General features: G+C 38.5%; 1 protein-coding gene across 6 annotated transcripts in view; it reads left to right on the top strand.

Moving 5' to 3' along the window:
• Positions 1 to 27,279, top strand: part of LOC131942253 (electroneutral sodium bicarbonate exchanger 1) — a 110,907-nt gene that overhangs the window by 28,836 nt on the left and 54,792 nt on the right. For 5 of the 6 annotated variants that reach the window (XM_059302011.1, XM_059302010.1, XM_059302012.1 and 2 more), the window contains exon 1: positions 870 to 1,016. The exons of the other annotated variant lie outside the window; for it this stretch is intronic. The gene's annotated coding sequence lies outside the window, so the exon portion shown is untranslated. Of the gene's footprint in view, positions 1 to 869; positions 1,017 to 27,279 lie in introns of those variants that run through there. 6 annotated transcript variants of the gene reach the window in all.

Raw genomic sequence — 27,279 nt, 5'->3', positions numbered from 1 at the left:
CTCAAAATTGCTGTTGAGTTTTTCTTAAAATACGATATTTTTCTAAAATCTTGTCTAAACTCTATCAACTTAGTGTATTTAAATCGATTCCTATTACAATGTATTAAAACCTTTTTCTAAAACGCGAAATAACAGCTAAAATTCGTTTTCTAACATTGCTGTTTTATAATGTAAAAGCGTGACGTCACATAATTTGAACCCCCCCCCCCCCCTCCCCTTTATCATACACCGATACAAAATTATGTATCCCCCACCCCAATGAGAGTGACGTAATTTATGGACGTGGATGACCCCGACATATATAGTGTATTAAGTGTATTATAATATTTTATAGACTAATCAAAACGTACCATATATTGAAATAACTTCCATCATGTTTTGTTTTTAAATAATAATATATTATGTTGCTTATAGTAGTTAAATTCAGCATTAATGAAAACAAATAATAACAAAACAACTAGGTTTAACAATCACGTTTAAAATCTATCTGATGTATTGTTAAAACCACATAAGTGTAATAATTCATACTAGATCTATAAGTTAACAAAACAAATACCACGTTGAATTGTTTTGATAGTTCGTCACCAAAACGTGTGTAAACATATTTGTCACTGCAGTAGAAAATAACTGTCCGCCGATAAAAACGGGTATTCCCATTTTATTTCATTCTAAAAATAGAACACTTGCCCTAACTTCTACCTGCACCTCGCTTTAGTTTAATCTATTCAGTCCAATTTTTTTTCCGGTTCAAAATTTAAGCCCATCCCCTCCGAACCCTCACCGCCCCGGAAACCACACTACGTTTTACCGCGAGAGTAAGCGAACCGGCGAGGCGGTGTTTTTGAGAATAAAAGGCCGCAAGTGGAGGGGCAGACCCGCACATGGTGTGTTACACCCCACTGTGTTCGGTTGTTGTGAATATTAGTATGCCCACGAGACAGTGGCCCGGAGTTCATTGGACTTTGTTTGACGGTTTACGGTGGGCCACCACAAGCAATCATTTTCTTTTAGCTAACGTGAGTACTGTGGGTACTTCTGCCTCACCTAGGTTTAACTCTTGTTACCTTTTTTTTTTTTTTAAACAAAGAAAATCTAGTCGAATTCTGTTAAAAACTATCAAATTCAAACAACACGCTTAAAAACAAAGAAAATCTAGATCTAGATCTAGATCTAGTTGAATTCTGTTAAAAAACTATCAAATTCAAACAATACGCAGTCATTAAGTAATCAGTAGGCTACTTGGAAATGAGTACTACAATAGCAATTAGTTCCATAATAATGCATGTAGTTTGTTATGATTGTGTCAGCTGAGCAAAAAGGGTTGAAAAAGAAAGGAAAAAAACGTCAAAGAAAAAAAGACGAAAACAAAATTGGTCCCCTTTCTTAACCACTCAATTGAAACAAAATCAATAAAGTTGAATGAGAGTGAAATTATAAAAATATCCCTAGATCTATAGTTAGTGGCCTAGTCTACATTTTACAAAAATGAGCCTCGACTCAAATTTGTTTTGATTTGCAGCCAAAATTCGATTTTTTTTTTTTTTTTGGCTTGCTGTAGGCTAATGGATAATTTTTTAAAATTTTAATTAAGGCTCGATTCGTCAAATCGGACGTGTTAACATAATTATAATAAAATGTAGCCTAGGCCTATAAGTTAAATAAAATACGCTCTTTAGAAGCCTGTAGAGATTTGCAGATCTCGTTAAAACGGGGCGCAAAAATAAAGTGCTGATCTAGCGTATTGGTTAAATGAACACTATTTCTTATTCATAAATCTTTACCTTTTTGTTTACAATTTAACCTTCTATGTTAAAACATGGGAGTCACTTTTAAGAAAACGAGGTGTTCGTCTTGTATTCGGGCAGTGAATAAAATAAGAAGGCTTGGTACTCTGGATAACCTCGGTACACTAGACATAGCGTCAAGCCTCTTTTTTTGTTTAGTTAGGGTTGAGCTAGGGTTAAACCATACATGAGATAACGGAAAGCCTCTTTGTTTAGTTAGGGTTGAGCTAGGGTTAAACCATACTCGACATAACGGAAAGCCTCTTTGTTGAGTTAGGGTTGAGCTAGGGTTAAACCATACTCGACATAACGGCTAGCCTCATTGTTTAGTTAGGGTTGAGCTAGGGTTAAACCACATGCGACATAACGGCTAGCCTCTTTGTTTAGTTAGGGTTGAGCTAGGGTTAAACCATACATGAGATAAGGGAAAGCCTCTTTGTTTAGTTAGGGTTAAGGTTGAGAGGTTAAGTTATGGCTAGACCACACTCGACATAACGGCTAGCCTCTTCGTTTAGTTAGGGTCAAGGTGGAGAGTTTAGGTTAGGGTTTGACCACACCATACAACGCCTCTTTAGTTAGGGTTAAGATGGAGAGGTTAAGTTAGGGTTAGACAGTGTAACTAGATATGCTGACCATTAATATCAAAACTCTTCAGACACACGTCAATTAAAACCACGAAAGTATGCATGAGTAAAGTAAAGAACACATTTTCTCATACCAGAAGCGATTCTAAAATCTAAGCTTTAGTACCTTAAAGAAATAATCCTAGTTACCGTCACCTTTGTCTTAATCAATCTCTTGACCCAATGAGTCTCATAAAGTCAACACGATAAACACACACGTCAACATAGGCCATGGTCATCGATTTTATCACTATATAACCTACTTGACGAGTTTCAACATAACCTACAACCGCTCCTCAATACATTCAATGATCAAAATAAAGCGTAAATAAGTCTTTCAGAATTTAGCTACGGCGTAAAACAAATTTTCTACTGCTGTACTCTCGTGGAGTTGTGTCCCCTTATGTGAAGCGTAGTGCGTTTTATATAGGGACTTTGTACACACCTCATCATGTCTTTGTGCTAAGTTTAAATGTGTTGATTTGGAATGTGTGTAGCTTGTAAGTAACTTGGTCTACCCCGCGGACTGTATTGTCAATATAATTCATTCATAAGCTAACAGTGAGACACATGTTAGATCTTATAAAAAAGTGCCGACTTAGCAATAAATATAGTATCGTTTTACCAAATTGCTTTTTTTTTTGTTATTAGAATCAGGGTTAGTGTTAAACGTTGTATATTATAACTCTATTCGTATCTAACCTGGGGGTGTCTTTATACTGTTTGAGTAGTTTACTGATAATTATGTTACTATGTTAGGGATATTTCGCAATGCGTTTACTAAGGTTGTTTTTTTTTGTTTTTTTTTTGTAAAGTGATGTAACAGCCGTCTGGTCCCATTGTTTTATAGTTTGATGATATTTCTATCAGCGTCTTCATTGTGTAGGTCAACCACAAACATGCAGTGTAGCTTTCAATACTGTCACAATAAAAAGCTCATCTTTGGTTAAGTTTCATGGGTTCGTGTAGGGTTCTGTTGTTACTGTAGGGTCCTATTGTTAGTGTAGGGTCCTATTGTTAGTGTAGGGTCCTATTGTTAGTGTAGGGTCCTATTGTTAGTGTAGGGTTCTGTTGTTACTGTAGGGTCCTATTGTTAGTATAGGGTCCTATTGTTAGTATAGGGTCCTATTGTTAGTATAGGGTCCTATTGTTAGTGTAGGGTCCTGTTATTAGTATAGGGTCCTATTGTTAGTCTAGGGTCTGTTCTTAGTGTAGGGTCCTATTGTTAGTCTAGGGTCTGTTGTTAGTGTAGGGTCCTATTGTTAGTGTAGGGTCCTGTTATTAGTATAGGGTCCTATTGTTAGTCTAGGGTCCTATTGTTAGAGTAGGGTCCTGTTCTTAGTGTAGGGTCCTATTGTTAGTCTAGGGTCTGTTGTTAGTGTAGGGTCCTGTTATTAGTATAGGGTCCTGTTGTTAGTGTAGGGTCCTGTTGTTAGTGTAGGGTCCTGTTGTTAGTGTAGGGTCCTGTTGTTAGTGTAGGGTCCTATTGTTAGTATAGGGTCCTGTTGTTAGTGTAGGGTCCTGTTGTTAGTGTAGGGTCCTGTTGTTAGTGTAGGGTCCTGTTGTTAGTGTAGGGACCTGTTGTTAGTGAAGGGTCATGTTCCTAATGCGCTGATAGTTGGGTACTCACTCCATAATGCAGCCGAAAACGCGACTGTACTCATGTAGTGTCCGAAGTGCAGCTAAAAATAGATTCACGAGTCTACATTATGCATGATAACTGTATCCAGTTATAGGACCATACACAAACATGAGACCTCGTTACAAAGGGAAGTGTAATACAAACATTAGACCTAAATACAAACACGTCAACAATAATAGTAGAAACATCAGACTTTAATACAAACACATGGATAATTTAATCAACATACAATAACTAGGTTACAAATATACCTTCATAATTAAAAAACAACATACAACTTTAACTTTAAACGTTCATATACACACATTGACCTCATCATTACAATTCACATACGTAATGTGGCTATATAAATGAACGTATTCAGCAACCATAATACTTTAATAGCAGTTTTAGTAATGTGTGTTAATGTGTGTGTATACACTTGTTAACAAACATTAACACCCCGGTGATGACACATTGTTCTATCATTTACCACAGTCACGATATGGTGTAACTAAATATGTGGAATGTATGGGTGTATAATATGGCAAACCTACCTTAGTAACACTATACATATCTCTCCTATGTCGCGTCTTTGAAATAACGGGCGTATAAACAGATAAAACAACAACATGATTATCATAATAGGATTTAGCATATCCTTGTCGTACTGAAGTGTCGGTTGTTTATCTTTAATTCAAAAGAGATATGTTTCTTTTTTTTACAACAGGATTTCCGGTCCGTTGTTCATGAACGAAAATGTAAACATTCATTTGATTAAGTATTATCTAGTATGTTATCTGTATTGTATGTATGATTGTCTGGTTATCAAGTACAGTATTGATTAGTTGTTTGGGTACTTTTAGGTTAGCTGTACCCTTTAAGCCGAATTACTATTGTCATCGGTAAGTTGGGACTGGATTTCCACATGTGATTTGGATACATGGATCGCCCTCGGCCGATTCAAGTATACACTTGAATCGGCCCCCCACCCCCTCTTAACGACATCTCCCCCTCCACTATAAAAGTCGACCACCGCTTCAAAGTCACCCCCCCCCCCCCCCACACACACACACACTCTAAGACGCAGTCCCTCTAACCAAAAAGTCGCACCTTCCCACCCCCCATACGCCACACCATTAGTTAAAAGTAGATCACAACACGGCTGGTGTGTAGCGGGCCACGGAGACAGCTGGTCCTCGCTACACAGCTCGCTCGCCCGTTGTGTGTAGTGTCTGTCTGTCTGTTCGTCTGCAACACGCGCCTACGTGAGTAATACGAAAAACGTGGGTACTCAGCATATTTGCACCGTCCACACATGTTTCAGTTCAACTATAAGTGTCATCCGCGAAACAATATAGATTCTCTATCTTTAAATGTAATGTTTGTTTTTCACCCCGACTGTCAATAAAAATCGGGAATTTCCTGTCACTTTCGCTATTGTATTTGAGAGGTATTTGTTTAAATGGCCAGTATTGATACAGTACGTTAGCCTTTATTGACTTACCGTTTTACTTATATAAAGTCTCTCTGTGTGTATGAATGAAAAAGATGATTCATATTCAATGTAATTCAATGTGTGGCTCAATAACTTTTAGTTATTATTGCAAAGCGTTTATTTGTCTTTAAAAAAGTCCCCTGATCATCATTGTTATTTTTTTTTTAAAGAATATGCTTTTAGTACTAAAACACATTATCGTTTATTTCTGATCAAACATCGGATATAGGTCATCGATTATAAACTTACTGTTGCAACTGTGAGCTGAAATAAAAAAAACATATTTTGTGTGTAATTAGAATTGATTATTCAAATTGGTATACATCAAAAGATTAACACGTTCTTGAGTAATCATGAATATTAATGAGATGCTTCTAACTACTATAATTAGACTACAAAAAAACTACACTGTTAATTTATTTTCATGTTTAGTATTTTCTTACACACCTATAAAAAAAAATATGATTGACGTGGGCGGAGTTAGACGAACCAACGCGCACCGTTCAGCACCCCTGCCCCGTGTTACTCGCTTGACTAGAATGTAAACACCACGTGGTCTAGTCTGGCTTGAGCTACACGGCTGCGCGTATACACATGTTTGGTGTGCACTGTGCAGTCGTACGCCTTTTTGGGTACACAGATGGCGGTGTAACGATTCAAGGGAAGCTACTCTGACGAACCAGAGCATAAACACATTGCAACATAATGTTGGCGTAGAGGAATTTTAGCTTTATAGAAATACCTTTTTTCGATGATATCTAAATCCTGACTGATAGTTTAAATGAAGCTTACTCTTTATTAAAATTATATATATATATATATATATATATATATATATATATATATATATATATATATATATATATATATATATATATATATATATATATATATCCTTTTTTATTCTTCCTTGAATCACATTGTTTAAGTTTCTCTTTCGGACCTAGGGCCTGATTATCCATGATGCAGATGAAGTAGAGTTAACCTGTTTGTGTGACATCGGCTTTTAAAGGGATAGTGTTTCCAACACTATGTCCATTAGCCTTTACTTTCTGTAACGTGAGTCAGGTACCCATTAGAGTTGGGTGGACTAATGGACGTCTTACGAACTCAAGACTTTCGGTTTTATAGCAATAGTTCTACCATCCGACCACGCCGTCCCGTTTTTATATTAATGTAGCCTACGCGACATTGCACTGTTTACATTTCCGCTATAAGATAGAGCGCTAGGCTGCTGATCCGAAAGTCTCTAGTTCGAATCCGGGTCCAATTCAGTAGAATGTCCCTGAGTACACCCAGCTCTGATAAGTTCCTAACTCATGTTAGGGAAATAAAAAACCGGCGGGTCAAAGTGCTGGTTACACCTACCCTTCATATACCGAGGTCAAGAAACGTATGAACTCTTGATCTATAAGTCTAAAGAGGATTCTCTACTTTATCAGGGCTAAGCGCCCTTCATATATCGAAGATGTTACTATTTTTCACTACTCTACGTAGGGGTCGGCGTGGTCGAGTCGGTAAAACTCATGGTTGCTAAACCGAAAAGTCTCGAATTCGAGCCCTCGGGCAGATGAGGCGCGTTAGCTGGGGCCAGCCACTCTTCTAGGAGAGACAACTCCAAAATCAAACAACTTCTGCCTTGTAGTTTGTTCTTGGTTGGACAAAGGCTATGGAAGCAAATCCAAAAAGAAAAGCAGGCTGAAATCGGAGTCAATGGCCTCAATGGCGCATAACCAGTTGACACGTAATCCTTAATTGTGATGGAAGCATGGTCGAGTCGGCAAAAGCTCATAGTTGATAAATTCGAAAAAAAAAGTCTCGAGTTCAAACCCTCTGGCAGATAAGGCTCGATCCCTCCCAACACTAAAAATTAAGAACGAAGAAGAAGAAGAAATACTCTTCGTATCTCAGCATCGCTTTCGCATTATTTCTGTGCCGTTTTAATACTACTTTATAAGGCCACATGATCTACGTAGTGAGAAAAATAGTCGGGTTTGGAAACCAGTTTATTTTACATGACTAAAAAGGTTTTAATAGACCTCCAGCCCCTTATGTATATATTTATCTTCAAGTTTAAATTGTACCTACACACCTCCTATAATAGCCCCGTACCTGCCCATAGCACGTCCGCGCTTTTGATGTGGTATACATACTGCACCAGTATGTGCGGCCATTAACCTATGCTGTGGGTGTTTTAAAACGAGGCTCTGTGAAGTCGGCTGTTGACACGACGTCATGACAGCTGGCATTTACTTCCAGCCGTTGTTTATGCTGTCAGTGACACTAGCTGTCAGTGTCAACTTGATTTTATGTCACGATTGTTCCAGACTAGCATTGAAAGGATCATACAGTGCTATTTCACTCTTTTTTTTTAGTAGGGCAAAGCGAGGTCACCATAGGTGCAATATAAGGTCAGGATCTAAAACGAGGCAATTCATAACTTTTTTAAAAAAAGCTTTAAATCAAGATTTAATGCTGAGGTCAATTCAAGAACGATAACTGTCAATATTTTTAAAAAATGTTTTTTAATTACCGCACCATTGCACTATTTTCAGCCTGGTGAATGGGTTCTCTTGGGATCACACAGGCCACAACTATAATTATTTTTACTATAACAGACTGAATTGTTTTATTTGCACTTTTTGCGACCATATAACCCAGTTGCATTTAAACCTTTGTGTGTGTACTGTACCCTCTCAGTTTCGTATGTACATTCAACGAACCCTTTTAATAGTTCAATCGTTCGCACTGACAAAATCCGATCATGAATCATTTGAGTCGGGTGTGTATTGAAATCCGCCGAACCCTTGCGTCTGACTCGCCTAAACCCTAGGGTTCTATTGAACACGGGTTAGGAAAATAAGGAAACAAAGACATAACCATAATATACATAACCATACAGGATCCGAGTCCATCATTCCACTGAGCCACCATTAACCTTGACCGACTATTAACCTTCACCCTTAACGTTTCTTTGGACGTCTAATCGTTTTGATCAGCCGGCCTATGTAGCTTTATTTTCTCCGTCTCAATGTTCACTACTCAAAGTCCAGCGTTATCGTCAAGATATTCAACCGAGAACTAAAACGTATTCGAACTTCAAGGCCTGAATTTATAATGTCGAGTCAGGTTGGGTTGGAGGGTTATTTGGGTCAGATAATTAAACGACGCCCACACACCAGCTGTGCGACACCACCCCCAACCCCCCTTGCCCCAACCAACCATCAGCGCGACACTGCATTGTGTTATTATTGCACATGGGGGCTAATTCTTCATTTCTTTGATGTTTTCCATAGCAACGGAAACTGCCTCTGTGAATGGGTTTCTATCCGCGTTATTGTAACCGTGTGCAGTTTGTTACGTTTTTCATTGGCTAACTACAATAATGGTGAATAAGTGATAACACATTTCGGTTAGTCGAATCTCATCTCAAATTTGAATTATTGAAAACAGTTGTCTTAACCTTGATGGAGACTATAAACATAATTATTGGAATACGATTAAATCCGAACTTAAAAGTCAGCAAAACATGTACTCGCTCAATGTTGGTTATTGGAGGAACAGTATGACGTACCAAGGTCCAGATTGTACACTGACTTGTGACGTGTACAAGGAACTGCCCAAAGGATTTATTTTCTCTCCCGGATGTGGTCTGTCTTTCAGGAATAGCCATGCCGGTATTTTTCCAAGACCTTCTAGATTTAGCAATGTCAATATATTACCTAGACTTTCTTTATTTAGCCTTGCCAATATATTTCTCGGACTTCCTAGATACGCCCAATGCAATATATTTCCGATACTTTCTATATAGCCATGTCATTATATTACCGAGACTTCATAGGTTTTACCCATGTCATTGTATTTCTGAGAACTTTCTAGATTTAGCCATGCCTCTATATTACCTTAACTTCCTAGATTTAGCAAGATAATTGTATTTCCGAGAACTTTCTAGATTTCCCATTTCATTGTATCACTATGACATCCTATACTTAGTTATACGAAAGTATTTAGCATACCATTGTTAAGATGTAGCCATGTGGATATATGGATTAATATCCTATGGAGCACTCGGTCATCAAATACAACTCCACAACCGGATGTGCCCTCTTGACGAGACATTGAGATCAGCTAGACAACAGTGTTCATCTAAAGAATTCAATGCTAACCTCACAAAGTGTCGTTGGGAAACATAGTTATCAAGCTGTTATTTTTATTTTTTAATACCTGCTCTTGCGCAACTGTTTATTTGCATACAATCTGAAATTCAAATGAAGAGTAAAAACATTCTTATCAAAAGCCCCCGGCTAGTGGTTCTTTCATGCATTTCTTCAAACGAAACTTGTATAGACAATCTATACTTTTATTAATGTCCGCCCCAACTCCCGGAAAATCACACGTCCGTCCCCCCTGTGAATTAAGTCCGGGGGGGGGGGCACACTGTTAAAAGTATATATTTACTATATAAATTTCAATCGTTCGGAGGGGGGGGGGGGAGAGACTTTCTTTGTGGAGACTACCTCCCTCCCCCCCCACCCCCCCCCCCCTCGCAAAGAGATCTTTGAAGAAAATAGGGTCACAATTAATTTAACCAGATGTGTTATATTTTAATGTACAACTTCCTCATTTAATATTGCACGGTCATTTCTTTATGCTAATGTGACGGGGTCACGTGTTCCGTCACGTGCTGGTGTCAAATTGTATGACCCACATAGTATATCCGGGTGAGAGTTTCCCTGTTGCCTTTCCTTAAGAAATGAAAATCCTAGTATCCTGATTTTTTCCTATTCAGCAATTCCAACCCCCCATTTCTAAAGCCTTGTATTATTTAAATTGAATCCTTTTGCAAAAACTGCAATCAATAAAGGTAATGTAATTATTATTAATAATCACGACTTTTTTCTCAGTTGGGGGGGGGGGGGGGGGCGGACACTGATAAAAGTATATATTTTCTATTTCTATTTTGTTTTTGGGGGAGGAGGGGGCGAAAAGATGCCTGAAAGAAACACCGAAAAAACAAACTCATTCTTGAGAATTAATTTAAAAGAAAAGCATGAGACTCAAGTGATTTTAGATACGTTATCATTTATTACATTATCAGTCGATTGCACAATCAGCCTTCTGTAATTTCAAGAAGATAATTATTTTTAAAAAGATAACAAAAATAGCAGTTGTGGACAGAAAAAATAAATAAACAAGAAACGTAGACAGTTCTAGGTCATGCTGACCTCGTATCACCCGCCTTTCCAGACTAGCGTTGATAAACGGCCGTGAAATTTTTTTTTGTTCCACTCTAGTTAGGGGCAGGTAACTCTCGGATACCCCGAGTGTTAGTCCACGAGTGACGGAATGATGACGATAGACTATGTCATGGACACAAGTACTCTAACGCTCGTAGGACGTGACGAACAATTAATTCACTACTGACTTGGGGCTCTGTGATCCTTTTGGCCGATTTTACTTGAACTCGTCACAGTGATGGGGAAGGGGGTTTGAAGGTCGAGGTCAATTTTGTTTGGGTTTTGTGGAGACCTTGGGAGAAGACGATGACGTTATTTTGACCTGAAAAGAGTTTAGTAAAGAGAAACAGCTTTTGCACATGTATGAGTATTTCTTGCTGGTCGGTTTCTAGGCTATGGTTTCGTATAAAGCTCTTCTACTTAGTCAGCTCTTAAGCATACCCAGCAATTATTCGTTAGAAGGATATGACACCCTACATTATAATAATCCCACTGTGTCCTTATAGGCCCTATATGTCCTCCTTAAGCAGATGTAGTGCGACTGTGAAAAGTGACCGTCAATTGCTTTCTATTTACCTTTTAGTACTTGGTACTCTTTTCTAATCCATTATTTAAATAAAGAACTGGTCACTAAAATATATTTGCTCCACGGCTAGAAGTTGACCTATACCTGTGTTTTTTAAAAAAAATCAAATCGTGTGACGCCACAGGTTAACCCCTTCACCCCCCCCCCCCCCCCGCCCCCAGACACAGCTAATAACATGACAGCGCATGTTCCCGTAAATTCCAGAATTTGACGCCTCTAATTGTAGTGTGCCAGAATAGAGCTTAGCCGACCCGTCCCACATTAGCACGTCTGGAGTTCAAGTACACACCCGCCATGTTTGAATTTGTCACGTGTTTAGCGTGTACAACAACATGCACACGTGTAAAACAATGATACTCAAAATAACTCACCCCAAAGCACAGCTTAAAAGCTGCATCTCCCAACCCCTTCCCAATCCCCTGCTATTTTTTAATGAATCCATCACCCAACCTTTCTTATCCACGCTTCCACCCCCACAAAGAATTCTACGCATCCAGTCCTTTTTCTTTTCATCACTACCACACTACACAGTCAACTTAACAAAGGAAGAAAAACACACACAGGGCATGCGTTCTAACCTCTAACCCCTAGTCTTTTAACCCCTGACCTTCAGCCTGTGCTAACCTTTACCCCACAACCTCTGACTGGGCATTGTGTTGCTGATATAGTGTACAGACAGGGTAGCAGTAATGATTTATATGACGTTGTTATTGTTTTATTGTATGGGCAGATCTCTTTGTTCGCATCACAGTACACGATGCTAGTCTCTAGGCGTGTAGGACTCGAAAGTGGCGAACACGATTTATAACTTGGCTAGCAAACACAACAAAGAAACCACTCAGTCGTTCACAGATAAAACATTCCATCCTCCCGTATAATACACCCCCCTCGACCCACTCGTATAACCCTTTTCACTGCCCCTTCTCTGTTTCTTTATATCATTCTTATATCATAATTTTCTTGATCGCCTTATATCGTATTCTTGTTTCTATACATACACCATTTTTTAACAATTCCATCTATTCCCCCCCCCCCCCCCACATTCCATACCACAGTTTCCTAAGGTCGCAGTTTGCCATACATAAATGTAACGTGTCTATTATTTAATCTCTTCACAAGTAACCTAAGCATAACGAGTTAGGTTTAACCATCCAAGGTTATGTTATATAAAATCGTCAACATAAAACTAGAAAGGTGTATGTTAAGGTTTTAAATTTCATTCCGGGTTGTAAGATTTGAAAACACAATATCTTGTCAAAAATACTCTTCTAACATACGTAGTACCGGTTCACTTAGTAGCGCAGGAAATACTTTTTTTATGTTCACGCAAGCGCAGTGTAAATTAATTATATAACTTAATATGTACATGTTGAAATGTCTTTTTGCTTGTCGTAATACTGTCACAGCCACCCATTGGGTTTTTTTTCGTATTATTTAGAACATAAACCTCTGTCATCCGTACATAAAGACTACTGTAGCATTTTTTTTCTCCTTCTTTTCTCTCCAACCACTGAATGTATGAACCTTGAGGTACCACACTGGCGTAAAGTCCTTAAGAAGTAAAATTTCCTTTTTTTTTAAAATCGACGGTCCATGGGGCAAGTGTTTCTGTGACCTCGGCCTATCAAGAGATAGTGTGGCCAGCACAATGCCCAGCCGCCTTTACTTTCCCTAACGTTTTTTAGCTGATTGGACACAGGGACTTAATATTGACTTGAACCCGGATTCGGGTTAACAGTCTAGCGCTCTACCGCTAGACTACACCGCAACAGTAATTTATTAACGTAAAATGGATGAAAATATGTTTCAACAAGCGTTCACACACTAAGAAGTATTCATTAATTATAAAACTGCGTTGAATGACCCGCCTAAATATAAATTTATAAATTTAAAAAAAAAAAAAAAACGTTTTCTATTTATAAACCGGTATGACGAACCAACCAACACCGACCAAAAGTGTTGTAGATACCACACATACAGCGGTACATGACTCCCGCGGCTATTGATTTAGCCGATATGCATGACTGGTGGCTGTCAGTCAAAGTGGTCACGCTATTTGACTCTGGGTGTGTGAGAACGTCCGTTTTTATTTGCCTTCAAACCTTTTTAAAAAATTACAAATAAATGGGCCCCAATTGTGTTATACAATGTTGATTTTCTCTCCGCGTCTATATGGAATAAAAAATTCAAAATGAAAACTTAAGATTTTATTTTATTTTTATTTCCCCCTCTTTCTATGTAGTGGGTTATTCAGTTTATTCAGTTTATTCAGTACCACTGGGCTAGCAACCTTCACCTTGGTTGCGCCCCTTTGTTGCACCCCGTTCTGTTATCAGCTGACGCGCCCACTCCGTGTTGTGACGGGCAGGGCACGATCGTGACTAGTTTCGAGTAGTCTCCCTTGGTAGAAGTCTCCATACTGCCCTCCCCTTACCTCTTTGTCATCGAAACAAAGACTGTGATTTCAAACACATTATTCTCATGTGTAATATGGCTGATATTTATCTATGTTAAATTTATCATATGTAAATCACGGTGGTGATTTTACATTAAAACTTAAGAAATGGGACTTAAGTACTGGCTACTTAAAATCCTATTTATGGCATGCATAGGTTAAGCCAGTGCAGCAAATAATGTAATTTAACAAGTAACAAAAATAAAAAAAATAAAATCTAACGACACTCTATAGATAAAAAAATGCGCAGAAAATCGCACCCACTTAACACTTGAGAAAGCTTTTAACATATTTTACGACGAGTTAATGAGTACCTAGCGAAAGTTCCTGCGTGTAACCCAAGACGAGTCTCTTCTCTCTAAACCTTCACCCCATCCCATCCTGTGGTTACCCTAGCGACCCGGCGTTATAGCGCTTGGTAGTTTTAGTCATATCATTGTTGCTATGGAGATGACAAACACCTAGAGATCGTGTAATATTGGGAGCAGGAGGGACGATCTGTAGTGATCCACGGGATAGAGAATTGCCGTCAACGTTATGCTGGGATGTAGAAGTAAATCAAATGATGTTTAAATGGGGTGATAGGAGGCGATGAACTCATAATAGAGAAGTGTTTCATTAAGGGGATGGGGTGAAACAATTTAAAACCTCCCCCCCCCCCTCGCCCGAAAAAACAAAAAAATATATAATTTATATAGGAAATACATCCATTGACCTTTGCCCCCATCTTCGGAAGTTTAAAGTTTCGACACCGGAAATTTTAACCCCCCCCCCCCCCATCCCCATGGAGAAGAACAAACTGCCCTTGAGAAATGAAATTTTCTAGGTTTTACTTTGTAAAGGTACCATACTTCCGCTGTTTTAAACCTCTAAATGAACACATTTGATTCTCTTAATAATCCCAACAGTCAACCAACAGCTTATAAACGATATTTCATGATATTTAGTACAGTACTAAAGCTCGTCAATAAAAACCGTTACCGTTAGTGTTGCCAAGGTTACTGTAGGTTTACAATAACCTTACTGGTCAGCATTACTAAGGTCAGTGAACATCATAAATTTAAGGGACCATCAAGGCCACGGTCTACCTTCAACTGTTCAACAATATTTCATGTTCTCTTATACAAATTATGCTCGTGAATGAAAACCGTTATCGTTTGTGTTGCCAAGGTTACTGTAGGTTTACAATAACCTTACGGGTCAGCTTCACTAAGGTCAGTGAACATCATAAATTTAAAGGACCATCAAGGTCACCGGTCCTCTGGATAGCAGCGACCGCAATGAATCAACGTGTCCATCTAGAGAACGTCATTGTAATCCTGAGCATTGTTAAAGTTCGTTACATCATCCATCACCAAGCAGGACAAAATTTATGAGTTTCATAAAAAGGCCGGTGAAATATAAGTTGCGTGGAGACGAAGACACCACGTGGTTCCCGTTGACATTTCCTCCTGTCAAACAGAGGGAGGCACCTCAGCTACGTCAATGCCCTTGGTGCCGTACTCTATGGGCATGTGATGTATGCAGATATCTCGCAGATGGAATAAGCACTGGCATCTGTATGCATGTCACTTCCGGTGCCTGCTGGTAATAAATTACAGACGGGAGAAAATAAACTGAAACGAAATTGGATGCACTTTTTGTATAACAAAAGGGGCGCGGGTGTGGGGGATTATTGATATAAGCTAAATTTTTGTTTGCGGTGACGAGTTTGTGGGATCTGTGTGGGTGTGTGGTGTCAGAAATGTGTGAGAGTCCACAAACGTTGTGGGTGTTTGTAAAAGTGTGTTGGCGTTTGTAAAAACGGTGGATATTTATAGAAAGTTGTTGTTGGGGGGGGGGGTGGTTGATAGAAATTATGAGTGTTTGTTGAAAGTGTGTGGGTATTTTTTGAAACAGTGGATGTTTGTAGAAAGTGTATGTGTTTGTGGGGTGGAGGTGGTGAAAGGCATAATGGGTATTTGTTGAAAGTTTGAGAGTGCTTGTAGACATATTGTAGAGCGTGAAGGGGTAAGCCAGTGTTTGAGCGGGGGGGGGGGGGGGGGGGGGGGGGAAGGTTGTATTCAGCATTTAGGGGTTTGTTTAAAATATGTGTAAGTTTGTAGAAAGTGTGTGATAATTTTAAAAGATATGCGTGTTTTATTTTTAATTTTTTAATTTTAATTTATTTTTATTTTTTTGCGTTTGAGAAAGAGTGAAGGAATGTTTTGACAGTATATTATCGAAGTCTTTAGAAAGTGTGTGAGAGTAAATAAATTTCCTATTGCGCAATACTAATCTCTATCATGCAGGAATGTTAATCTTGTATGAGAAGTAAAAAAAGTAAATCAATTTCCTTACAATTCAGTGTATAGAGATTTTCTAAACGAAATGCAGTTTGGATTGATTTTCAAGCGGCGAAGATGTGTGTATGTGTGGTGAAAATAATCGTTTTTATAATTTGTCGCGACAAAGTGTTACCGTTTTTGTTTCAGTCTAGTTTCAGCCGGTTTCTTTTTAATTATTTATTTGTTTAATCAATTAATCATTAGCTTGATAGGCGACAATCGTTTAAGTTACGGAGTTTAGTAGATTTTTTAAATGAGTACGATCAGTTTAAAAGCGGGGGTTGGGCGGCGGGGTTAAATGAGTTGTCACCCTTTTTATTTAATTTTATTTTATATTTATTTTTAGAAATGTTGTAACCTGAAGTTAGTATCAGAGCGCACCGTAACCTTGAACCACATCGAACAGTTCTATGATTTTATGTTACGCAAACTCCCCCCCCCCTTTCCGTCCCTAAAGTAGTCCCCCCCACCCTCCATCAAGAGATCGTGATTTAATGTTTACTTGTGTGTTTAACGCCAAAATATTACTAGACCCCCCGGGCTGTTTATTACATTAATTAATGTCGCGCATTGTTATCATTAGTAATTAATTACATGCTGATTTGTTTTTATTCGCCGCTCGTTAATATATGACCAGGTAAAAAAAATTAAGAAAAAAATAAATCCTTTCTTTTTGTCAGATAAGTTTTTTTTTTAAATCTTTTTCTTACGTCACGGAGAGGTGAATAACAGACCCTTGACATTCTTAAATAGATCCTTTGTCCGGGGCGGTGTATCATTCATTAACGAAGAGGAAATTCGACACTAATTAACCCAGTGATTACTAATGACCGACCACACGAGGCTGCTTAAAAATGTACACACACACAAAATACAGGTTGTGACGTAGAAGTACCTATTCCTGTCTAGCTCGTTATTTCCCTTGCCTATAGGTTGTCTCCCATTTCTCACGATTGCTGTGTTTTTAATTAACTCAGGATCAATGAAAAGAACAACGTGTCTTTTTGTTTCGTTTCTTGTGACATTACACTAACTTTTTTTTTACTTCCCACGGTGAATACGTCATCCTGTGTCGTCACATCCTGGTCACCAGACATGTTTTTCTCTGGGTTTTTTTTCCTCTTTTTTTTTCATTCAATGTGTCTCTTTAAAAAAAAATGAGTTCATCGAAATCTATGCCTCTCCTAATAATTGTGTTATTATATCGATGCCCAAGATCTGATGCTAAGGAATATCTAATTATTGGCTGTGACATCAATTTTAGCTTGAGATTATCATCCCCCCCCCCTTCTGTAAGCCAATCTCGTTAGTTGTTCGACCTAATTAATTAAATTAGTGCCCGCGCCATGACCTGTGTTTGTTTCATGTACACGGCAACGGTGTCTAACCCAGGGTCCAGCTTTATGTTGTGTTTTATTTCACTCCCCATGGGACTTACCCCATGTACAAAGACTTGATTAGGGTTAGGGCTCTGGTGAGTCACTGCTCTGTTCTAATTACAGGTCAATGATCTATAAACAGCAGTGTGTCTTCCAGACTTTTTTCTTCCGGGGGGGGGCACTTGATATATTCGGGGGGGGGGGGGACACTGGCAAAAGTATTTAAAATATATATTTTCTATATAAATTCCATTTCGTTCGGGAGGGGGGGGGGGCGGTAGACTTTATTCGCCGCCCCCTACCCCCCCCCCCCCCACCCTGATAAACAGGGGTCACACAGCGCAATTTTAGCATTTATTTTCAGTTTGCTTTGAAATTATTTAAAAACTAATTAAATTAAATTCCAATTAGGGCAAATTATTTTCTCACCTTTAGCCATGCTCACGAACATAAACATACAAATCTGAGCCGTTATACGCACATTAAACATAAACTTCAACCATGCATATACACATAGTAGCAAAACTGAAGATGCGGACGTACTATGTTATAAAATGAATTTATTTCCACCTTCAACGTAGACCAACACAATTATTGTGAAATTTCCTCAGAAATTAGGCCTTTAAAAATAATTATGTAATGTACATGGCGGTAATTCATTTAAAATTTTAGGACAACTAAAAAATAGACATGTTTTTGTTTTGCCATGTCGTATCGGTCTACTTCAAGGCTACAAAGTTGGTAAATATTTTGTAAATTCGAGTAGCATACATGTTTGTTTAGGTAAGCGTTAAAATAGATTAACCGCACTAAAAATTGCTTGTAAACAAAACGGTTCAGCCACGTTTAACTATACTTAATCATAGACGTGGGAGAAGTTGAATAATAAATTTGGTAAACAAAATTTGAATATCTGTATAGTGCTGAAAAATCTAAGGGCGATTACTCTTTGTTTTCGCTTTTGTTTTTTAACTTTATGGTTCTTTATGGCGGATGATTAATCACATAAAGTTGTTGTTGAAGCACAAAAGCACTTAAGTTTGAGAAAAATATTCTTCCTCGCGACACGAAGACAAAAACTAATAAATAAATTGCATAAAGAATAGCATGGTTAGAGTTTATAAGTGTCGCTAAATATAGCAGTATAATTTATTCATACTTACAAAGTTTCGGAGCAGGCAGTCCATTGAAACATGCCTTGGGGCCTTTACTCCCCACTCCCCCGATAGTTTCAGGTACCTATTAAAGCTGGGTGGACTCAGGGAAGTCCTAGGAAATTGAAATATGACACTATTATATAATCATACTGTAAGAAAACTTTCAGAGCAGACAGTCCATTGAGACATGCCCTGGGGCCTTTACTCTCTCTCACCCCCCCCCCCCCCCCCCCCACGATCAGATTGAGGTATCTATTAAAGCTGTGTTAACTCATAAAAGTCCTATGAAATTGAAATATAGTCATACTTTAAGCAAAGTTTTCAAGCAGACAGACAGTTCATTGATACATGCCTTGCGGCCTTTACTCCCCCCCCCCCCCTAACGATTAGATTCAGGTACCTATTAAAGCTGGGTGAACTCAGGGAAGTCCTATGGAAATCGAAATATAGTCATGCTTTAAGCAAACTTTTCAAACAGACCGACAGTCCAAAGATACATGCCTTGGGGCCTTTACTCTCTCTCATCTCATCCCCCCCCCCACACACACACGATCAGATTGAGGTACCAATTAAAGCTGGGTGAACTCATGAAAGTCCTATGAAAATTGAAATGCAGTCATACTTTAAGTAAACTTTTCAAGCAGACAGACAGTTCATTGATACATGCCTTGCGGCCTTAACTTGCCCCCTATCAAAGCTGGGTTGACTCACTGAAGTCCTACACAATTGAGCTTGTGGACTAATATCAATGTTGAATAATTCTAAGCTGGATGAACTCTACGAGATTTTGTAACTTGAATAGAACGAAAAGAATATCTAATGGCGCTTTTAGTGGGACTATGAGACGTGTTCCAAATTGACGTGTCTTCATTATTTCTAACCCAAACAAAGCCATATTACAATGCAAAGATTATAAATTATGCTTACGTAAAATGTTTAGCATATAAGTTTTAGTTTTGAATTTTACAATAAGTAGGGAGGGGGGGGGGGCGACATAGCCTCAGAGGCTTAGCGACCCTTCCCGGCGCCCGGGGACATACTTTCAATTTGGCGCCCCCTTGGGAGCAAATTTTCGATTTGCACCCCCCCCCCTCGAACTTTTCATTTGCACCCCCCCTCAAACTTTCAATTTGGCGCCCCCCCTAAGGTCGGCGCCCGGGGACATATGTCCCCCCGCCCCCGCGCCCCCCCCCCCCCCCCCCCCTCGCTACGCTACTGCATAGCCTACAGCACTACACTGCTAACCCGAAAGTCTCGAGTTTGAATCCGGGTTCAGATCGGTATAACTTCCGTAATTCCACCCAGCTATGATGGGTACCTGAATCGCTTTAATCGAAACAAAAGTGGCTGGGCACAGTGCTGACTACATTATCCCCTTGGATGCCGAGGTCATTGAAATGGTTGAACTATGCTTATCTACCCCCACGTGTCTTGGACACAACACAAAAGGGGAAATTCGATTAGTGTGTGGGGGGGGGTAAGTAAAGTACACGAAAGTACACCTTGCTCTTTAAAAATGTACACCTTTTTATTTCATATTTGGAATGTTTTCATTTGGTGTGTTACTGGGTCTTTGTCGCAGCGTATCAATGGGGTGGGGGGGGGGGTGGGGGGGGGGGGTGGAGCGGGTATATAACAGCGGATGTGACGCCCATTAAATGATGTGTTATATAATAAAAACACGGTAGGATCCGCTTCTTGAGTTACAGGTGTTGAATTTTTTAAATGGTGGTGGGTGGCAGAGGTTGACTGGGTAGGTGAAATATTCGTGTTATAAAAGCATTTTAGCAGATGGCTACTTGTCTGTTATGTATTCAAGTAATACAAGTATTTTAGCAGATGACTGCGTTTCTGTTATGTATTCGTTTTATAATGTTACCCAAGTATTTTAGAAGATAACTGCGAATATGCTATGTATTTGTGTTATAATGTTATGCAAGTATTTTAGCAGATGACTGCGTATATGTTATGTATTCAGGTTAAACAATCATTTTGGCAAATGGCTGCCTATATACAATGTATTCAGGTTAAATAAGTATTTAACAATGGGACGGCGTGGCCTAGCGGTGGCGCTTTATACTGCTAATCCGATAGTTTCGAGTTTGAATCCCGAGTTCAAGCTAGTGGAACGTTCCTAAGTCTACCCAACTCTGATGGATACCTAACTCACGTTAGTCAAGAAACATATGAACTCCACCTTATCTGCCAACGAATCGTTAGGTCTAAAGAGGAATCTTTGCTTTTTTTAAAGTATTTAACAGACAACTGCGTATCTGTTATAATGTTATACACGTATTTTAGCAGATGATTGCATATATGTTATATATTCAAGTTATACAAGCATTTTAGCGAATGACTGGGTATATGCTATGTATTCATGTTATACAAGTATTTAACGGATGACTGCGTGTCTGTTATATATTCGTGTTACAACGTTACACAAGCACTCTAGCAGATGAGTGCATGACAATCACATATCCCAAATTAAGCTGTAATTCCTTATCTAGTCGAAACGCTGGCTTGGGTAGAATAAAAAAAAAACAATTATGCTTCTCTGCTTTATAATTAAGGGGTTGAATTGTTTAGGATTTAGCGTTTAAGTTGTGCGATTATGCTTTAATTGTGCTTTATAATTAAAATGTTTAATCGTTTAGGATTTAGCGTTTAAGTTTTGTGATTAGGATCCTGGTTCTCTAGGGTGTTTTCACATTTTTATAATGAATTGGTTATCTTTTTGCGTGTTAGGGTTAATTAAACATTCTTCACAGCTAACTCATGTGATTATACGACGCTATTTCGGGCACCCAGTAAAACTCCTGCCTTTAATCCAACAGCTTTACACAGTGTTGTGTTTTTCATCACACAGCTGTACACAGTGTTGTGTTTTTCATCACACAGCTGTACACAGTGTTGTGTTTTTCATCACACAGCTGTACACAGTGTTGTGTTTTTCATCACACAGCTTTACACAGTGTTGTGTCTTTCATCACACACCTTTACACAGTGTTGTTCTCCAACACACAGCTTTACACCGTGTTGTATTATTCAACAAACCATTTTACTTTTTTTGTATTATAAAAAGACTCCAATAAAAGCAATTTTTGAAAGTCATACTTTGTAAATGGGACGGAGTGGTTTAACGGTAGAGAGCTGGACTACAAACCCGTAATCTCGAGTTCGAATCTGGGTTCAAGTCAGTAGACCGTCGCTGAGTCCACCCAACTCTGATGGGTACCTAACTCACATTAGGGGAAGTAAAGGCGGCTGGGCATAGTGCTGACCACACTATCTCTTCATATGCCGAGGTCACAGAAACAAGTGAACTCTACTTCACTTGCCCTATAGACCGTCATTTGTGAAAAGGGAACTTTACTACTACTTTACTATACTTTGTAACTATTTCGTTCTAGTAAGTTAAATTGTGATATAAGTAGCCCTGCATATAAGTAGGATAACTTCATATCACGTTGCCGATAGAATGCTTTAATAACGATGTTTATATTGTGTTTAGTGCTGCACATTATGCTGATATTGCTGAAGCCATTACCTTGCTATTCCGCGAACGTTAATTAATTTACCTTCTAATGAACGCGAACTTTCGCATGTAAAGGACCGGAGTACTCTAAGGGGAAGTACTCGTAAAAAAGGGAAAGTAATCGTAAAAAAGGGGAGAGTAATCGGAAAAAAGGGAAAGTAATCGTAAAAAAAAAGGAATGCAATCGCAAACAAGGGGAAGTAATTGTTATAAAGGAGAAGCAATCAGGTTTGCAGGTGATGATACGGCGCACACATGCGCTCACGATGGATCTCGCTGGAGTAAGATAGCAGGTCGTGAGTATAAAAGTCACTTCCAGTCGTCTGCCGATGCTGATGTTAAAGCACAGATTGCACGTACAGACACGATGATGCAATGGTTCCAGAACGGGGTATTTTTAGTTGTTTTTTTTTTCGCCTTGCAAGATGTAGAACTTTAAAAAGGTTAGTCTATTTATGTGCGGGGTAAGTTGAATAAGGGCGTAAGTTGTGATGATAATGGGAGGGTGGGGGGAGGGTGGATTGGAGGGGGGTGCTGACGTCAGACGTAATCTGGCTAGACTCTCGGCAGATGGCGCGGCGGTTATCAGCAGACGTGTGATGTGAAGTGTAACAACGGTGTTACGTTCTACAAGTGGACAGATTTTTCTGGCGTTGCGGGCTGAAGGGGGAAAATAGTGGTAGAACATTCTGGCAAGTCAAGTTGTATTGTCTGATAACAGACGTTGAGAATGTTGTCATGCTTTAAAGCAGCCCAGATTTTTTAAACTGGAATTTATCATGAAAAAATGTAGTACCTTAAGTGGTTATTTTTGTTTTTTAAATTCATGTTATTAATACAATACAATGTGTGATACTTAAACTTAACATCTAAATTAAAGTTGGAAATCAGTATAGGGTAGAACTTGCGATTATTTACCCAGAATATTCGAGTTCGAATCCAATGTTAGATCAATGTTATGATTAGACGTAAGATTATGGGGGGTCACAAGAACTCTACTTCATCTGCAATATGGGCCTCCTAGATAGTCTACTTAACATACCCACTGCATAGTCAGCTTCAACTCAATAACTGTTGCATTAATTTACGTGATACATCTCCGTTTTCTCAAATGTAGTCATATTTTAAACTGAAAAATAATGTATACATTTGTATAACTATTAGATACAAAATAATTGATTGCATAAAAGCTCTACGACTCATGAATTATTATGTCAGTTTCCACGGGCTATTAACTGCTATTTTTAATCAATAAACCATGACATTCCGTTCATATAAGTTTAGTGAAGTGTGCCAAATTAAAATGCAAGTATTAAATGGTTAAATGTAAAATATGCTCAGTGGTCTATTTTCAATAACATGACTTGAAAGCTGTTTGTTGGTGTAGAACTGCGCAAAGGGAGAGCACTTGATCAAAGGGCGATCACCAACGTTGTACAACCTTTCAACACTTTGTATGTTCGTGTTCTTTGTTAATGTATACCACAAGCTCAAAGCTTTAGATAGATGGGATAACATGAGTTCTGTCTTCTTGTTTACATTCGTATCTATATTAAACACATTTCAGTTAAGGGATGTCCGTTATTATCTTCTTCAATGTTATTTGCATGTCGAAGACACAATATAACCCCACTTGATTTTTGCAAGTATGCAATTATTTTCTCTGCAATGGTGTATAATGTGTCCAAGGTTTGATGTTTTAGTTAGTGCGCCATCAAAACTCAAATCTGTATCAATATTTTACGATACAAGCTGTTAGTATTTTAAGTCTCATTAACTTGATATCGAACGATCACAATGCAAAGCCCTAGAACTATTGCCATCCCAATCTACTTCTTAGTCGTAAAAGTAAGTACTTTCCTTTTTTAACTTTAACGTCCATGGGCAAGTGAAGTGACATCGGCATATAAAGAGATAATGTGGTACGCACTTTGCCCAGCCGTCTTTACTCTCCCTAACGTGTGTTAGATACCCATTAGAGCTGAGTTGGCTCAGTTGATTGGAACCCACGCCGTCCTATTTTCTGTATCGTACCGAAGAGTTTTTAGTAGTATATTACTATGCTTAAATTAATGCTGACCATAACACTAAACATCCATAACCGGCACTATTCCCATTCCTATACAAGTATTTCGGGCAGAAAAACTCACAACCACCGAGTATTGCTATCTTGACTCAAGTGGTCGAGTCGGCAAAAAGCTCATGGTTGATAAATTCGAAAAAGTCTCGAGTTCAAACCCACTGGCAGATAAATCTCGATCCCTTTCAACACAAAAAAATTAAGAACGAAGAAGAAGACTCAAGTATCGAAAACTATTACACCGTGTGGAGCACTTTTAAAGTTTCGTTTAACCAGATTTTTACTTTGATTTAATTAGCCAGCTGACAACTTTATTACTGAACCAATTAACCTCGACTATAAACAAGCAGACATACATCAAGCTTGCAACAATATGCTTGCAACACACATGCACCGAAGATTTATCGCTTGTTAAAGTACACGCCTCTTGCATAAGCACTCACTCTTAGGTGAGTTTTTTTTTTCGTTTTACCACCCGCGTGAGTACCATCAGTGCGCATGTCTGGCTTTGAGGTCGATAATCGACCTTCACCTTGTAACCCTTTGTATCTCTGTTACAAATCTTCTTTCTGCTACCAGCATCCCTGGGGGTTAAAGGTCAGACTCCCTGTACTGTCTCCTGGACTAGATTACGCCTGCTCTATCTTGAGGACCGTTCTGATGTTAAATTACTATGGCGGCGTACATAGAGAAATAAGTCCGGAAATCAAATGGAATAAAGTAAAATGTTATCTTTTGGCGACTAGCTAGAAAAACGTATGGTTGAAAAGTAAACGGTGGGTTATGTTAATTAAGATGTTTTTATACCGTTGAGAATATTGCGAAATATTTAGAAAATCATTGGGTTCCCTACAAATAATAAGCTTATATATATATATATATATATATATATATATATATATATATATATATATATATATATATATATATATATATATATATATATATATATATATATATGTATAAAATGTGTTGTGGAACAGAATAACAGGAAGTCTGCAGTAAAAAATACTTCCCTTCCACTCATATGCAGGAGATTATCATAATTATTGCCTCCCCTGAAATGGCCTTACTTCCCCTTGCTATCCAATACGACATGATGAATCCTCTCGTGGAAATGTTCCAGAAATCATAAAAATCATGGCCGGCTGTTGGCCAGAATTGTTGGCATCGAAGGTCACGTGATCGTAACTATTCGGACAGCCACTTTATCAACGGCTCTACGTGAGTCCTTAAACGAGTGCTCACTTTCAAGGGTGTAAAGACAGTCAAATAAAGCGTTGTGTAGGTCTTGTACGGGGATGTTTGTGTCGTAAAAAAATATTTTTGACATGCGTCGTACGATCGTGTTGTGGAAGGTGGCAGTTTCAAAGATGATACTTATTACCTTGACCTTGGTATTGAATTCACGTGGGGCGCATGCGCAATGGGATGCTGCAGAATTCCAGGATTCTTGTGTCAGCTAGTTGCGGTAATGGAAGACGAAGTCTGAGCATGTTATCTGCTCACCCTCCTATCATTTGCGTTGTTTGTTTGTAAAAACCTGAAGGTGATCTTATTATATAATTACTAGTACTTTAGTCCTATCCAAGTTTTTTGTTCTTTTGTACTTACTTTAGTTGAATACATAGTTACAACTAATGAAGTTTTGTAACTATTGGCAGTTAACACTCAACAATGGTCAGTTTAAATCACCTACAATAGACTACATTCAACTATAAGACAATCACTAGTAGTTATATACAATTAATTATATACTATTCAGTTAGCACTTTTATAATAGCAGTTACCTTCATGGTTTCGCCAGAATTTAGTTTGTAAATGTAGAGATATGCGTTATACTAATATCCAGTAATGGCACCATTATAACACCGTCTTAAAAAAGTGGGTGTTAGATTATGGTAAGTTTACTAGAAAACAATATGAGTTGATAAAATAAATGCTAACCCTAACCCTAGTCCTTCGACAGCCCTAACCTTTATTTCTTACTAAAAACTAAACCATAAACACCTAACTCACCTATTTTCGATAGATTATTATTGAACATCGGAAATACCAATACAACTAAATCATACTAAATGTGCTCCGCGTGGAGTTTTTTTAGTACATATCCACAGAGTAAGTTTCCAACTCGTAAATCTCTATCATAAAACATAATGTCCTCATTGTAAATATATGTCAAATCAATACTGAAAACCTCCCATAAATGTCTCCTCATTTTGAATGAACATAGATTGCCCAAGACATTTTGCACTTTGCGTACCAGAAATAAAATTATTCATGATGTCGCTGTTTCCATGGTATTCAGTTTAGATTTGTCTAGTTTAGGAGAAATGGAAAAGGGAAGGAAATGATGGGACGGAGTAGACTAGGTATTATATGTGTCTGATAAATATGTCCAAAGATGTTTCTGTAGCCTTCATGGTTCACAAAACATATGTAGAGGGCGTGGGGGGGGGGGGGGGGGGGGGGCGAGGGGGGAGAAAAAGGGAGTAAAAATAGACCTAAGAAAAAATATTTCAGTTCTTTCTCTGCTTGTGGATTAATATCGATGTGTTTTTTTTCTGATTGGACCGTTGTTTGTATTCGTGAGAGTTATTGCCCTTTGCGTGTTCAGTACCAAAGGGGGACAATCTTAATATGGCGCCACTCAAGAAGGGGAGGTAATAAGTCTATCAGAGAAAATGGTACTGGTTGAGATGGCTTGAAATAGAAGTAAGAGAGTCTTAGAGTGGTGGTGGTGAGGTCGCTTAGGTCCCCCAGGGACGTATCTGTACCCCTCCAAGCCCCGGGGCTAAATATTCACTTGTCAGTGGTCTGTTTGTTTGGTCATATCCCATCAACTGGAGAGTGACTGATTGTTTCTTATCCCTCTTTGGGATTCTTATTACATAGCTCTTTAAGACGTATTCAATTCTTATTACCTCTTGTAATTAGATTCTTATTACATAGCTATTTAAGTCGTATTGGATTCTTATTACATCTTGTAATTAGATT

Source organism: Physella acuta, unplaced genomic scaffold, assembly GCF_028476545.2.
Source record: "Physella acuta isolate Inbredline_101_S28 unplaced genomic scaffold, ASM2847654v3 ptg000397l, whole genome shotgun sequence".
Classification (NCBI taxonomy): Eukaryota; Metazoa; Mollusca; class Gastropoda; family Physidae; genus Physella; species Physella acuta.
This window is presented reverse-complemented; position numbering and strand designations above follow the sequence as displayed.